Raw genomic sequence first — 14,821 nt, 5'->3', positions numbered from 1 at the left:
AAGGGAAGGGAAGGGAAGGGAAGGGAAGGGAAGGGAAGGGAAGGGAAGGGAAGGGAAGGGAAGGGAAGGGAAGGGAAGGGAAGGGAAGGGAAGGGAAAACAGAATGTAGGAAAGAAAGAAGGAAAGTAAGAAAATCTCAGAGATTTTTCTGCTTTATTTTGTCACCTTCCTGACAGCTTTAATCATAGTGTGTCTCACATTCATCAGATGTGATTTTCTACAAAGGGACTCGTCCTGGAAAAATTAACAAATAAAACTATTCTAAGTGGTAGCTAAGATTAACTCAACATGAGAATTGGATTGAAAATGGAGCATAATCAGTAGATTTCGGTGCTCTGTCACTGTTAGCTCCCAGAAAGACTGTTCATATAACCCTGAAAAACGTGGAACTCATAATGAATACTCACTGTTGCCCCAAAATTATGCACATTAGAAAGTCCTACAGACTGTTTTTGCCCATGACCACCTTTTTATTTGCAAAAAGCTAAAGCCTGTCCAGATTCAAGAAAAGATGTTATGAGTAGTAAAACTCCAAAAGAAAATAAGAGCTCTAATCCCAAGAGTCCAAGAAAACAATTACCTTGTAGCTTGACAGAAACAAAGGACTGTGGTTTTGCTACTATTTTCTTCATTTCTGCAATACTGTAAGATGAATGTATAAACCTGTAGATATCATGTGAAATCATAGTAATTTATGACATAACACATTTATATAACCCTTTTAATCCTGATGGATTACATGGTATTTCAACTCCAGACTAGATTCTAGCAATTTATTGTATCAAGGAATGAAGCCTAGCAGACTGAAAATCTCTATCTCTAACAGAGTACAGCAGCCTCTCTGCCTAGCAACACAAGTCAGACAAATACCATTCTGTCTCTGGCACTTCTGCATAAAACATGGAGGCCAGGTCAAGGTTTTGCTAGCAATATTCAGAGCCCTCTGAAATATTACCCATAGCTACTTAGGCAATCACCTCTCCCTCCACAACCATGACCTCCCAGAAGAGCATCAATTTTCTGCTACCATAAAAGCTTCAATCAGAAGGAGGATGCAGTATTGAAGTGGGGGAAGAAGAAAACAAGATTTTAGAATTTTTTGCCTTAAGTGTTAAAAGCAGTTATTTACCACAGAGAACTCTGATCTGAGCATGTATGTCCAATTTGCTTTTCTATTAGCCCAGAAAATATATCTGGGGAGGCTGAGAGGATTTGCACCATCACCTCTCCATGCTGGAGATGCTCATCTTATTTCCTGAGATTGGACTCTGCATCTTCACAGGAGAGAAACAAAGGCAGGAGACTAAGACATGCACTTTATCAAATTCATGGAGTGGAAATTCAGTCATGGAATAATGAAAGTCTGTATTTTATATTTTATTGCTCCAGGATTAATGATCTTTAATATCTCATGAGATGATCAGATCCACTGAAAGTTGTGGATATGCTTGAATTCACATTACCTTCTTATTCTGTTGGGGGATTTTTGTTTGTTTTTATAATGGGTGTAGGCCAATTTCCAGAGCTCAGAATCACTGCTGCTAATCAAATAAATAAGAATTACAAACCCACTTTGGAGGATTTTGATATTTGCAGTAGGTCATCTAATTTACAAAAAAGAAAAAAGAAAAAAAAGTTTTCCAAATTGAATGGTTTTGTTGTCTGATCCAGAGAGCACAAAGAGAGCAGACTACATTCTGTGCCTTTATACCTAAGTAAACTGCAGATAGGCTCCCTGCCCTTGTGCCCAGGAGCAGCTGAATTGCTATCGAAATGACTCAGAGAAATAAGAAGCTGAATAATTTAGCAAATTATTAACAGGTTGTTATACTTTGCGGCAAGCAGCCAAAATAGCAAGGCTTCAACAGCTTGTATTCTACTACAATCTTTAAAAAGTGTCAAGGTAATCATCTTTGCAATAGTGAGTATTGCTAATGCCAGCCACAGTCACACTGGGCTTGGAGCATTGCAAATACACGTGATGATATACTTGATTTTTTAAGGAAATTTACTATTCTGTCATGTTTTTTATCCTGCATATTTAAACAGTTTAACTGATATCAAGCATAAACTGGCTAAACAGATTTTTTTGTTGGATGTGAAAGATACAGTGTTGTTACTGTATATGTGTTTATATTGCTGGAGGATAAACCACCCAATTCACACAACAGTGTACATCTTTCTCAGAACAGTTAGTTTGTAATTACTCTGTTCAACACTGCGGAGTCGCTTTCACCAGAGAGTCCTCCCTCTGAAGTCAATTGCTTTCATGTTATTTATACATGCTAAACAGCAGCAAGAAACAAAATTCAACAAAGAAATAAACTGCTGTTATTATTGTTTTTACAATACTATTGCTACTGCTGCTACTGTTACAAGCATCACTTTTACTATGATTATTGAACAGATGTGCCAAATATAAACCACAGAGGTTAGGACCAAGACTAGCTTAGAGACCTGGCCTTGCTTGCAATGCAGATGCTTTGCAGAAATATACGTCTCTGGGACAAGTGAAATGAAGACAGTAGAGGAAAAGAAATCACTGTGAAATAAGACTTTTCCAAACTAATAGGCTTCCCTGAAACCATTTCTGGTCCTATGGACATGATCCTCAGGAAATTCATGACATGTCTGTTTAACCATTGCACAAACCGTACTTACCTGTTTTTGTGATTGTAATGAATTTGCACTTATTTGTTTGCTGGAAAGAGAACTAGCAGGATTTTTCTGGTTTAAAGGCTGACCTAAATTCATCTGAAATGAAAAATATGTTCCCACTGGCTTCAACAAACAAAGAATCCAACACTTAAAATCCATTTTAGGATTACTGTCAGCCCTCCAAAATGATATTTATTCTGCTCGTATGCTTACAGTTTGAAACAGATTTTTTTTCCAACATATTTTTTTCATTTAATTATTTTTCCCTCTGTTTTTGTAGTTTTGCAAATAAAAGTCTGCTTGGATTGGCAGAAATTATAATTCTTTTGTGCGCACAAGAAAATAAGTCATCTAAAAGTAGGGGAAACGTTACAATCCAGAGGGGATTCCCTGTCTGAATACATGTATAACTCAGTAACTCATTAACCATGTCTGCCTTTTGCCAATGTTGCGTTTTCAGCTGAACATGTTGTGTTTGTATTATACACACAGACATAATAACACTTAAGGTCACTCCCCAGGCAAATAATTCTCGCAAATTTCTCTACTGTTGACAAAATTATGATAGAACTCATTCCATTACGAGGTAGAGTGCACAGTTTGTTGTCTGCATTATGCCTAATGGTAAGATGTTTCTTAAATACACTCTGCCTAATAGGGATCATTTGCACTACAAGGCAAAGTAAAGTTGAAGTTTCTCCCATTTCCCTGTTTTACTAAATGCAGTGTAGAATTTTGTAGCAGTGCTTGTTCATTTTCTTAGCATTTCTTCTCACAGACAGCAATACAACAGTCCTAACTTTCCAGTTAAAGATATGAAGGTCTTGTAGAAGCAGAGGGATGAATCTCTTAGAAGGAACTGGTGCTTTCAGCATGGAGGATTTTGCTCCCTATGCACAAATGCCAAACCCTAGGGCAGTGAGGGGAGGAGTCAGGGTGCCAAAACCAACAAATAAATAAAAAGCTCACAGCTAAGACAATTAAAGTAATGACACAATAAAAACCTACTAGTCAATAGGATGATGCAGTGTGCTAGTGGGAGGTCAATGATGCAATGTGCCAGTGGTGGGGGACAAGCAAAATGCATGCTTTTGTTCACATAATTGTTTTCATGTTATAATTACATAAATTAATATCAAGGATCTTGGTTTTCTACTCATCAGATGTTATGTTTGTTTTCCCTTCTATGTGATAGAGTTTGTATTCTTAGATAAAAAGCATTTCCTGCAGTTATTCATGAATTAAGTGAAATTAAATTGGCCACTTTTCCAATCTCTTCTGTAAGAATAGCTTCTTTTCTCCACCAAGTTAAAATTCCCTGAGACCTTTCCTCAAACACAAACAGCTACTTTTAGTTTTGCCCACAGAAATAGAAATAAACAATTTGTTCGGGGTGAGAAACAAAGAAGACCATCTGGAAGTGCCCTGAGGTGGAAGAAAAAGATTATTAGTAACACTGGAAAGAGGGTTTCAGAGGAATGTCTTCTCAATCACACAATATTGTAAAAAATACTGCTCTCAATCACCTGTTTTTGCAACAGTTTTATAATGGCCTGCAGTTATTTTGAATATGGGACACCTCCTGTGTTAGAAAAATTCTAGGCATTCCCTTTTAGCATCTTCCACTTTCTGGAGCAAAGCTGTGTAAAAATGTTCTTCCTCACTCTGCCCCAAGTTTGGGAACTCCTTTAGAGAACCATATTTCTGCCTCTTGTTGAAACTTTTGGCGCAGTATTTGCGTAACAGCATGATTGTGCTTGACAGCTTATGTACTGAGAAAGAAGAAAACAGAGGCAAAAGCTTCCACTCCTAAACATTGGAAATCTTCTCCACCTGGCTGCCTTAGGAGATCTAGAGGTGGGTGAGTCATGCAGTTGCTATGGCAGCCCTACATGTCATCATTTCCTTTTCAAGAGAAATGTTACAGCAGAAATTCCACTCCTGGCAATGTCTTATCAGCTATGCTGATGACACATCACATACATTTTGCTTGCTTTTCCTCTGTTTCCCTCTTTTCCCTCACACCAACATACATCTAAGGCTGTGTGTTTTTATGACAGAAAAATCTGTAAAGGAAGTAATGACAGATTATTCATCCCGTGAGGAAAGCCACTTTCCCAGGAGCTAAGTGGGACCACAGAATCCCATGCTTTACAGGGACCAGGGATCTTGGAAAAAACAAAACAACAACAAAAAAAACCAACAACTTCTTCTTGAATACATTCCATCCTTCACAAATTTTGTGTATGTTTAAGGGGGGGGAGAGAGAGGGAGCATCTTTCCTTCTTTTCTGTAGAGTTCCTAACCCCATCAAACCCCATCCTGAGTGGTTCTCCTGTCTATTGTAGAATCTAAAAGCTTTTCTTAATAACATGACCACAGAGAAGTGAAATAGAAATGCATGGCTGTTATGTGAGGATGGAACTGTGCCAAAAGAGATGCCCATCAGGCAACCCAATACGAAGAACTGTGCTTTCTGCTAAGTTTTTAGCTTTGTAGGGATTAAATCCAAGTACCAGCCTGTAGACTTTAAGGAGAATATATAATAACGCAAAGAGGATAAGGGAGGTGGAGGCAAACAAAAAATTTTGTATTGCTCCATTGCTAGAGGAAGTTGATGAGAGATCAGTTGCTTTCTTTGACAGAATCTAAGTATATAAGTTGCTCAGCAGAATAAGTAACTTCTCTTAAGCTTTCTTAATAGTATCAGGTCAGAAGCTAATACAACCCTAAGATTTTAAAGAATGGAATTTTCCTCACATGTTGTTTGACATGTATTGAAGTAGATTAAACTAGTGTGTGACCTGTATTGTACTTACTTCTCTATACAGGAAGATGAAAGAATTCCTAAGAAAATCTATTTCAGCAACCAAATTAACAAAAAATGAAGACTGCCAATATCTCCAGGTTCAGCTTGCAGTTGGTACTAACAGCAAAGAGGCACTGCAAATCATCTGAATTAAACTCGGTGATACGTTTATATCTGTAGCTGAGCCCATTCTGAAGAATGACAAGAAGTTTCTGGGAAGTGGATTTAGATTAGCCATTGTAACATATATTAAAAAAAAAAAAAAAAAAAAAATGATTGAAGTAATTCTCTAATCTCCAGTTGTATGGATATAATATTTGGTTGGTACAGAATAAAACACTGTATTTCCCTTCTCCATGAAGAGTAATTGTTGTTTGATTTGCTTATGCATTCATTAGAGCAAAATGTTGATCTTTTTTCATAGGGGATTTGTGAGTGGTATGAGCATGACTATATACAACCACACACACATATATATATGTATATATATGAGCGTACTCATATATGAATGGTATTAGCAAGACTATATACAGAGGGTAAGATTTTCCTTATATATTTGTGTGACTTATATCACAAGAAAAGGAACTCAATCATCTTAGCAATTTTTAAGCATTTCCAAAGACATGCAATTGTATATAGCCCATATTTAAGATTAAAGCTGCTGATGACCTCAGTACAAAGCACTCCAGCTTTTTACAGAAAATTTTAGTTTTCAGATCTCGGCATCCGAAGTGTTCCTTTGAACCTCTTGTTACAAGATATAGGATCCTTTTGAGAACCTGATCTTTATTCAAGTTCTTAAATAAGGGAGATAAAAAATTTTGTCTCCTCAGGAGCAGTCAGTGATAGAATATCTAAACCTTAAAGGCTGCAAGTCCAGGTAGCAGCTGATAATGTAAGCCTGCAAATGTAGGAAAACCTCGATATGGCAGGTAAAGTAGATAATGAGAGAGAGGCTGCATAGGAGTGTGCACTGAGGAAGGGGAACTTTTGCTATCAAAGTGAAACTTGACAAGTTTTATTATGACTTATTCCCATTCTCCAGCTACTCCCCAGCTCTCCTGCTACTATATTTTGGCTTGTTTTAAAATCCAACAAGCAGTGCTGAAACTGTACTTATTTCACATTTTAGATACTGGGAGAAGTGCCCAGGCTACAAAGTCAGACCCCTTTCACACCTTCACAGCCCAAGCCAGGACTCCTTGTTTGTCCAGTGCTGAGATGTGAAAAGCAACTTCCGAGCAGCACAAACATGACCTGATTTGAGGGTATGATTCCCATGAAAACACACATGTGCAGGGACAGACACCTACTTGCTGCTGACTGAACATAAACAGTGGTGTCCAAGACCTGCAGATGCTCCAGCCTTGGCTGAAGTCTAGTGAACTTCTTGTCACCTTTTTTTTTTTTTTTTTTTTTGAGAGAGAGAGAGAGAGTAAAAGCTGAATTGCAAAGAAAACAAAGCAGTTTCTTAAGTGAAACTGAGTAAGAGACGACCCTTTCAGTAAGACAGTATTCCTGTAGGGTGACTGTATGTGACAAACCCTCTATCACTGGATGGTAACTATCATTCTCCCAAAGTGATTACCTTCTCTATTATCTCTGCATGGCACTCAAGTGACATCTACAGCAAAGGTATCTGTTTTCAATCTGCTCGGGATAGTTGAGCAGAAACTGCCATAAGTGGTTTCAGAATTGAAGTTTTGCTATTAAATTAATTTAAAGCATTAAAGACTTTGTTCATTAGAAACTGAGGCTTATCTGTCTACAGTATAGAATTTTGCATGACAGCACGCCCTACACCAGCACCTTTTCCCCTCCCTCGGCTTATCAGTTACAGCTGATAAGCCAGTCTGATGATGACAGGTAGATCATGTAACAGCTGTTGAAAGACCATGACAATCATAAAAGTCAGATGGTGGGAACTGTTAACATCTGAAAGTAGGTTCTAAAGTCTGTATGAAGGTAAAGTTTAGATTACACAAACAACTTGTAAAAAAACTTCTTGCATCTAGCAATAAAAGTGTCTGAGGAACTGGAATTCAGTTGGTAACTCAACCATTGACAATTAGATATGATAGTGACATAAAGATGGGAATGAGGAAGAAGAAGAAGATGAAGGAAAAGGAGAAGGTGTAGGAAGAGGGAAGGATGTGAAGAAAAGAAAAACATGCTGAAGTTTATTTTAATATTCAGTGATATCAAATTTTGTAAATGTCTGTTGAATGTGTTAGGTAGGAAAGAGTATGTAAAATGCAAGAGACACCTATCTACAAAAAAAAAAAAAAAAAATTAAAATAAAAAGTGGTATTAATAGCAAGGCTTCATGCTGCAAATGATCTGTGTGGGCTGATCTTTCCATCCCCTGCAGCACTCCAAAATGTCAGTTAAGCCTCCATAGCTGTGGGGGTGAGTCAGGCCAGACAACTGGATCTGAGCATGATAGCTCTCCCCTGACCTGTTCCAATGTCAAATGCATATTTGAGAATTTATAGTATAAAGTGGGATTCGTTTCATAACCTTTTAACCATGCAAAATGGGAACAGATATAGTTAGAAGCCAGAAACAATGTGTAATGCATTGTATTTTCAGCTTGAGGTGTGAAAATCGCTTGCAGCATAACAACAATTTAAAAATCTGTCAAGATCTAGTAGATTAGAGTCACATTTAAATCTCAAATCTTTATCTTCTTGCTATAAAGAAAGAAAATTTTTATTTTTTAAAGGATACTTTATTTCTGATCTAGAATAATTATGATATTAGAAAGGGTTACCAGAAATTTATAACTATATTCTCAAACTGATAAGTTTCACAGTGCCACTCATATACATAATTTACTCCACACACACACACACACAAGTGACAAAGACTATTAGCATTGTGAATATCTCTTATGTGCAGTGTAATTAAGCACTCTCTTTTCCATTGTAAACTCCTCTTGGGAAGGTACAAAATACTTTGTAATGAGTGTTATACTAGCAATTACAAACGAATCACACAATGTCTGTACGTATGTCTGTAACTACCCGACGGGAGGTTGTGGTGGGGTGGGAGTTGGCCTCTTCTCCCGTGTATGTAATTAATGATAGGACTAGATGGAATTGCAGCAGGGCAGTTTCAGTTTGGACATCAGGAAATACTTCTCCAAGAGTGTTCAGGTGCTGGAATGGGCTGCCCAGGGAAGTGATGGATGGAGTCAGTGTCACTGGACGTGTTCAAGAAACATGTAGATGTTGTAATGAAGGAAATGGTTTAGTGAGAACTATTGCTGATAGGTGGGAGGTTGGACTGGATGATCTTAAAGGTCTTTTCCAACCTTGATGATTCTATGATTCTATATTAAGACAGTGGAAAAATGATGGTCACTTGAAGAATTTCTTCTGCAAGTGAAAAAGAGTACAAAGCAGTTTTCAAAATGGATGATTAATAACGCCAATGTTTGTATGCTTATTGACAGTAAACTCTGCCCCAAAGAAACAATTTATTGCTAGGAATATATATGTAGAACTGATGGGGAAATCTCATCGTTTAGTTCAAGCCTTTGCTAAAGCCAACTGCAGTCATTGGAAATGCTATAATTTACTCCCAACTTCTTCAAATAAGTCCGGGTATTATATTGCCAATGATACTTCTTTCACTGACACAGATTACTTGGGAAAGCTCAAGAGTGTCAGTTGTTATATCTTAAGTGGAAGTGCTCAAGGAAAAGGCAAATGGATTTGTTCACTTTTCTGCTATGTTGTTTCCAGAAACAAAACAAAACAAAACAAAAAAGATTAAAATCTTTGTTATCTTTTTATTAAGACCATATGGCCAAAATCCAGCAAGCACTGATCTAAAGCTGTCCATGTCCTTCTAAACTGAATTATTCTATACATTCACATCCTGAAACTGTATTATGAGAAAATTCACTAGAAAAAAAAGACAAAATATTACAAAACAGATGCCAGCATGGTCTGGGAGCTTGATTAGAGGCCCTAAATCATCACTACCTAAGTAACACTTTCAGCTAAAATTGTTAAAAATTCCACACCTTCCATAAAAGGTAAACATTTTTCTCTCTCTTCCTGATGCATAAAGAGAGGAAAAGGTTTTCTGAGAATTTTTACCCTTCAGCACCTTCCTTCTCCAGGCTAACTAAAGGATTATTTACTACCTAACACTTGTCACCATAATAGAAAGCAGAACTGCCTTTCAGGAAGACAGCTGTTTTTAAGTCTTTCCTCTTCCTGCCTCTCAGATTTCATGAACTGTCTAAGCCATCTCCTCTCAGCCCAAATTCTGTCAGGGATGAGTAAAAATTTCAGGAATAGAGAAGAAAGTTTAGCTTGCGCATGCCATCACTGGTACAAGAACTGAGTGATGTGTCCTGAGGATTGCTCCGCTCCTGCTTCTCCTGTTTCTGTGGAAGATTATTGTATTTATGAATTAATTGGAGAACACAATGCAGCTCACACAATTTTCATTGCAAGGTTTGTGTTCTGTGTGGCTCCAGAGGAGGAAAAGAAAAAATTAACTTATACTCTGACACTGGTCTTCTAGTGTAGCTGGATTTCCTCCATTACTTGCTTTGGAAATTAGAATCCAAGTTTAAATGCCTACCAGAAACTGATTAGTAGCCAACGCAGAGAGTTGAGCATAACTGAGTTATGCGCTTAGCATGCCAATCCAAGGGAAAAGGGAGGAACAGAATTTTCTTGCAGATAAGTGTTTACGTTTTATTGCCTTCACAATTGTCTGGAACAAGAGAATGTAATCCAGACAGATGCACTGATGCATGAATTCTTACACTTGCATGTTTCTCCAAAGCAAAGAGATGGCAGCCCAAAACTATAGCAAAAAGTATTCTCAGTAATGAAAAATTCATTCAATTCTCCTTTCACAGTCAGAATCTTGTAAGGCCTTCATGCTTTACGCTATCAACAAAGAGGACCTGCATGCCTTCCTCAAAATATCCTGGCCAGCTCTTTGAAATGTTCCCATTTCTGATGCTTTTGGTATTGACAGTGGTATTTAGCCACTGACAAGAAAGACACGAGAGCTCTGGGTTCCCTCATACATTAATGGAGGTTTGTTTGTATTCACTAATGTAACTGATTTTGGATGGTGGATGTAAGCTTATATTTGAAGAGAAATTGAGTATCTGTATGTGACTTTTACAGGTCAAATACCACATCAAGCGTTGGAACAGATTACTTGCAACACAGTCATGATTTACCTCTCTACAAGTCTGCTGCGAGAAATATATTCGTGTTATTGTAGCGTCTTCCATCATCTATACAGATAACATTTGTTCCACATTTTAAATATGCAGTGTTCACACACAGAGATACATGCAAAAATACTAATCTAGTTATATCCTAACACTCTCTTGACACGACGATATGTAATCAGTAAGAAATATTTAACAGAGGGTAATATTTTTTCCAGCCTTGATAGCATAGGTTGCTTAAATTTGGAGGCGATTAATTGCACCTCTTAATAAATTCCACTTTTTCTAGTTGTAGTTTGTCCTTTATCAACTCAGTTGCATGGAAGTTGATTATTTACAGGAAAGACTAAATGAAATTCCTTATTATAGATGAGGATTGTGTAATTTGGGTTGATTGAAGGGGGAGTTTTATGTTATGCGAAATGGCAATCTGAATTACCTCTTTCCAGTACAACATGGATTAGGCACCATAGTTAAGAATGAGAAGCAAACAAATTTTTAAAATATCTTGAATAAGCTCTTCATGCTATCAAAAGGAACTACACATATATTGATCTCCATTATTATGCGTGCATTATAATTTCTGTGACAATCTGACCTATGATTTTCAGTTGCAATTCTAAAATTTCATAAATACTTTGCTATAATTTAAATAATGAAGGAGAGAAGAAATAAGCATTTATTTTTATCATTTTGAGTATAGAAAGACCATTTCACTTGAGCTCCCTTAGCTGCTAGCCTGAAGTCTACCATGCAGACACTTAGGTCTATGCTGAACCTTAGGTACCACTTCTCTCCAACACCAGTGTAGGTGCAAAACCAAGCAATTCTGCAAACTTCACGTTGATTTACACTGCCACTACTTCACAGTGTTCCATGATGACGTTTGCGTTACCTGCTACTTCAGTCACTTCTGGATTACCAATGCTGTGACTAATTTTCTCAGTGGAAATGAAATCAATGCCTTGCTATCTGAATGTGGAATTGCTTTACTTTTGTCCTGCTAGATAAATGGGAAGCAAATTTTCTCATATTAGTCATAAGAGTTAAAAACTTGCTAAGGACCAAAAAGAAAATATGAATTCAAAAACTGGAAGTGTGTTTTGTTTGAAGTATTTTTAACATGAGAACAAATTGTGGCCTGCTGACATGAGCAGAACTGTCTCTGTGCAAAGCTTCCTTGTACAAGGAGCAGACAGTCATCAAAGTGGTCACATCTGCAGAATGAAAGACCACTATGCCATTAATCTGATGCAAAACTAAATGTAAGTGACACAGTTCTTCATTCTCAGCAAGGACTTGCCATTGCAGTGACGTTATTAACATACACAGCTCTTGTTTACAACTGCTGTTAAAATGTCAGCTAGACAAATCTGTCAAGCAATCTCCTTTATCCTTCTCTGCCATTTCCTTTTGTTGCTGAGCTACAGATGAGAAAAGAAGAGTCATTTGTGGTAAATAAACATAGGTAGAAACTTCTTGCTGTCTTCTACTTTTCAACTATAATAAGGGTATTTGCCACGGATGTGTGTGTCAGCAGCTACAGACTTGCTGAAGTTTGCATTTGGGTATCAAAATTAGGATCTGAGCAACCCTAATTTTTACCACTCCAAAATCAAGAATCTCTAGACAATGACATGATCTTCTACAGAAATACAGAGCACAAAGGAGAAAGAAGTTTCTGCAAAAGGATCACAAACAGCTGATTTTATTACATTTACATGGATAAGGAGACATTATAGCCTCATAGAGAATATGGATGATTATCTGATGTGAAGCTAATAAGAAACAAAATTATACAGGTCATGGTAAAAGAAGGAAGGAGTTCTGGCTTTAGAGATAGGACACGTTCTTGATTTGTGTGATTTGTTTCCACTTTCAAGAAGATCTGGTGTCTAGTGCTGAATTGGGTGCCAGAAATTTGGAAATAGGGTGTGTAAAAAGCATCAGAGAACTTTCTTTACAGAAAGCACCTTTATAGACTCTCCTTTGGCTTTGACAGAAAGTAGTAGGCATATTTCACTAAGGAAAAGTTTGATCTATCTGTGCTTTTGAAAAGAAAAAAAAAGGAAAAGAATTGATCTCTATATTAAGGTGAAGTGTAGAAGGCTAATGATCAGCTGAGGCAAAAATAGACCTTCATGTAATTTGACTATTATTTCTATAATGAAGTCAAATACACATTGTGTTAAACAAGCACCAGCAGAGTTAGTCAGATCCTCCATCTAGACACTGACCTTTCACACATTCTCACAGAAAAGTTAGGAAGCTTTATTCCAAGCAAGATTTTCAATTCTTCAGAAGCTGAAACTTAATTCAAGACAGGTTTATAAATAATGTGTATTCCAGACTTCTAAAATATGGTATTCTTTTGTATTTGCTCAAAGAGCAACTTGTTCCTTTAGAAGAAGAAAAGGCTAGATATGGGGCTAATCCTTTCTTTGTCCAGAAAAATTATTTAACAGAATCAGGAAAAAAAAGTCCTTTGAACAATGCTTTAGTTACAAAAATGCTAAGAACTATTCCAGCAAATGATCACATGGACAAAAAAATTTTGGACTGTCATTTCTATGTTAATAAATGTGTATGAATTATTATTATTAATCCATGTCATTAAGACTATTGGAAAGGCGACACTACACTGTGACTCTCTAAGAAGTATTGTTATTTAGCCTTCTCAACAGAACAAATTATGGTGGATTCTGAGACTTCCGCTTCATTCCTTTAATGCTTTGATTACTCTTGTACACAAAGTATAATCAAAAACAGTTAACTACAGTACTCAGTAGATATCTGACGAAGAAAAGAAAAACTCTGTGCTAAACTCTTCTGCCTCTTTTAAAACTCATGGTTGTTGGATGATATCAAAATGTGGAAAGCTAAAGCACAGACCAAAAGAGAAAAAGGTATTTGTGATAGCAAACAAAAGTGTTGTCAGAAAACATCCTCCTCTTTCAGCTTCTCTGTCAATTCCATCCCACTGGTTGGTGTCAGATCTAAAACAGTGGCTGTTTTGAGACTTCGTTTTTGCCAGAAAAAAATGCTGAACCCAGTACATTTTAGGAATTCTGGGAATGCTCCATGTCCTTGTTTCGTTTTTCTTGTATCTGAGAATATTAAACTCTTCATTGTCTAACAGCTATGCCAATGAAATGAATACAACATGTATTTAAGGCTTTTTCATGGCAAAGTATTCTGCTGTAACAGGGTGGCTGTAGGTTTTTTTGTTTTCCTTTGTTTTTTTTCCCTACAGGCTTCTTATATTTTTGTAATTAGCTTATTGTTTTCTCATATAGTTATGAGACTTCTTATACTTATCCCTATGACAACTCATAAACCTACCTGTTCTATTTCCCAGATATCAACTGAGCCTTTTCCCTTTTCCCTTTTCCCTTTCCCTTTCCCTTTCCCTTTCCCTTTCCCTTTCCCTTTCCCTTTCCCTTCCCCTTCCCCTTTCCCTTTCCCTTTCCCTTCCCCTTCCTCTTTCACTTTTTCTCCTTCCCCTTTCCCTTTCCTTTCACCTTCCTCTTTTCCTTCCCCTTCTTTTTCATTTTTTCCTTTCCCTTTCCTTTTCCTTTTTCTTTTTGCTTCCCCCCACTTTTTCCCTTTGTCCCTTTTTCACCTTCTTCTCATATTGTTTCTTGATGACTCTTTTTCTTCTTTTTCACATGTAGAGGCTTTTATTGTCTGCCCCCCTCAAAGGAAATTTATAGCATCTTCATTAATTCTGATGTTGCTTGAAGATGTTCTCCTTCTCTCTGGTGGGTATCTTTACACCTGGTGGATATCTTTTCACCATCCTTCCCTTGCAGGATGCTATTTCTTGGTGACAGAGGCTGTCATCCTGCTGACAACACCATCTGTGGAGCCAGAGTCTTTCAGCGTTGGCCTGAGAAGCAACCCTTAAAATGGAAATATCAGTAGGAATGCATGCTCTGTACCTACAAATGGGAATGAATACCTTCTGTTGTGCTCAGGACACCGAGGAGTACTGCTAGAAAAGAGAGCACAGATTCCAGACAGGCAACATCTACCCTTTGACTAATCAATCAGTCTGGCAGAGAGATGTTACTATTTCCCTGTTTCCCTTCCTAACTTTTTTTTTTTTTTTTTTTTTTGGGGGGGGGGGGGGGGGGGGGGGG

The sequence above is a fragment of the Lagopus leucura genome, unplaced genomic scaffold (assembly GCF_019238085.1).
Source record: "Lagopus leucura isolate 7727_CA_CO unplaced genomic scaffold, USGS_WTPT01 Super-Scaffold_810, whole genome shotgun sequence".
NCBI classification, from domain to species: Eukaryota; Metazoa; Chordata; class Aves; order Galliformes; family Phasianidae; genus Lagopus; species Lagopus leucura.
Note: the sequence above shows the minus strand (reverse complement) of the source record.